Raw genomic sequence first — 2,566 nt, 5'->3', positions numbered from 1 at the left:
GAAATTATAATATAATATTAAATATGCTAAGGAGTAAGGGGAATATGAGTAAAGGTAGCACATATGAATTGTTCGTTTGGGGGGGGGGGGGCTGAATGCTGATCACTGTTTACACTGCTGCCCGGACATTCAAAATCATATTAAGACCTTTTAAAGACTTTGTAGGGCCTAACCTTATCATTAGATGACTTCTTCAGGTTAACCTGAAGTAAAGGGTTAACCTTCTGTCATGTGGCAGTGAAAGGGTTAACCGTTTGGTAGTGCGGCAGTGAAAGGGTTAATCCAGCGATGCGTCATCTGGGTGTTCCGTGTGCTTGGTGTGACAGACAGGAGGCCAGGAGGGGAGGTGAGGGCTGACGTCCAGATAACAGATGTTACTATAGTGTGTGTGTGTGTGTGTGTGTGTGTGTGTGCGTGTGTGTGTGTGTGTGTGTGTGTGTGTGTGTGTGTGTGTGTGTGTGTGTGTGTGTGTGTGTGTGTGTGTGTGTGTGTGTGTGTGTGTGTGTGTGTGTGTGTGTGTGTGTGTGTGTGTGTGTGTGTGTGTGAAAGAGAGGGAGGGAGGGAGGGAGAAAGAGAGAACTATCAGATACAGAAAAACGACCAGTCCTACTAGGGGAGGACTCAACTAGCTGTGAGCTAGCAGCAGTCTATGTTGCTAACCTGCCATAAACTGAGGGACAGTGAGTGACAGTCACCTGACACATGTTATGCTGTAATATTTGATGTTTTATGTTTTGATGATATTTTATGATATCCGTTTTCTAATTCATGTTTATGTTAATATTAATCATTTTCTTTGGCAACATGTACAAGTTACGTCATGCCAATAAAGCCATTTGAATTTAATTTAATTGAGAGAGAGAGGGGGAGAGAGAGGGGAAAGAAAGACAGAGACAGAGAGGAGAGAGAGGGGGGAAAGAGATACAGAGAGGAGAGGTAGAGCGAAGGCGAGAGATAATATAGAGAGAGAGAGGAGAGAGAGGAGAGATAGAGGAGAGAGAGAAGGACAGAGATAGAGGAGAGAGAGAAGGAGAGAGAGAGAGGAGAGAGAGATAGAGAGAGAGATAGAGGAGAGAGATAGAGGAGAAAGAGAGATATAGGAGAGATAGAGAGGGAGGAGAGAGAGAGAGAGAGAGAGAGAGCGAGAGAGAGAGAGAGAGAGGGAGAGAGATAGATAGATAGAGTGATAGTGTGTGGGTGTGTCTGAGCAAAACGCGGGGCTTGGGGCAGAATTGTCCCTGAAAGTTGATAAAATACCCATGAGAACATGCCCCTTAACCCTTTCACTACCACTCTACCAAAGGGTTAACCCTTTCACTACCACTCTACCAAAGGGTTAACCCTTTCACTGCGACACTACATAAGGTTAAGCCTTTCACTACCACACTACAGAAGGTTAACCCTTTCACTACCACACTACAGAAGGTTAACCATTTCCTACCACACTACAGATGGTTAACCATTTCCCTACCACACTACAGATGGTTAGTGAAAGGTTAACCTTCTGTAGTGTGTGTAGTGAAAGGGTAAAAAAAAAAGGGGGGGGCGTCTGTCTCTTATTTGATACGATCAGATATCAACATGGTGTCATCACTTGCACGGTCACGTAAGAGTTTCATGATACAGAGACGAGTCTACACAAACTTTATATACAGGCAGACAGCTGTAGTGGATCAGAATACATAGGGTAATATAACAGTCATCTAGTACTTAAAACAGGCTTGTAACATCATGCCATGTGTGCCCCCATGGAGTCACAGAGAGCCTGCCCTCTTGCAGTAGTCTTCAGTTGGGATATTATTATTACGAGGCATTTTGATCTATTATGTAGCCTTATGTTATTATTAACTATACTGTAGGGGGAGGCGTGGGGAAGTTGCTACGAATTGGGACGGATGCCAGTCACCATTTTGATAGGGGTGGCTGACATAAATTTGATAGGGGTGGCTGATATTTTGATAGGGGTGGCTCACATCATTTTCATAGGGGTGGCTGATATTTTGATAGGGGTGGCTCACATCATTTTCATAGGGGTGGCTGATATTTTGATAGGGGTGGTTCACTTCATTTTAACCCAGATATCCACCGCCAATGGGAACGACCCTGTATACGGGCACTTGCCCCAGAATTCTGACGAAACTTCATGTCAGATTCCCAAGCACTATTATCAATAATTATGAATAACCTAATGTATTTATGATCCACACCCGGCGTCTATAGTGTGGTAGTGAAAGGGTTAACCTTCTGTAGTGTGGTAGTAAAAGGGTTAACCTTCTGTATTATCGCGGTGAAGGGGTTAACCCTTTGGTAGTGTGGCAGTGAAATGGTTAAAGTGCTACCAAAAACCGTTGCCTTAGAAGAAACACAGTAGGGAAAAGCCACACACAAAAAACATTGAGTCAAGGCAGTAAACTGTGAACCGTCTGTTGTGAAAGAGAACGGGGTTCCTCTCCTGGCCCTGGCGGGCAGCGGGCGGAGAACAGGGGGGTCCCTAACGTTCCCCTTCCCCTAAAGCGCTGTTGTTGACGCCACAATGGCTGCGGGCGCTCACACATAACGTCCAAGG

The 2,566-nt window shown here is 45.0% G+C and overlaps 1 protein-coding gene across 1 annotated transcript in view; it reads right to left on the bottom strand.

The window, feature by feature from the left end:
- The window catches only part of LOC311240679 (CASK interacting protein 2), a gene marked incomplete at its 5' end in the record, with an annotated part of 79,813 nt that overhangs the window by 57,165 nt on the left and 20,082 nt on the right, over positions 1-2,566 (bottom strand). The gene's annotated exons all lie outside the window — the stretch shown is intronic.

The sequence above is a fragment of the Notolepis coatsorum genome, assembly GCF_963971535.1.
Source record: "Notolepis coatsorum genome assembly, chromosome: 14".
Lineage (NCBI taxonomy): Eukaryota > Metazoa > Chordata > Actinopteri > Aulopiformes > Paralepididae > Notolepis > Notolepis coatsorum.
The sequence above is the reverse complement of the archived record's forward strand: the minus strand, read 5'-3'. Positions and strand labels throughout refer to the sequence as shown.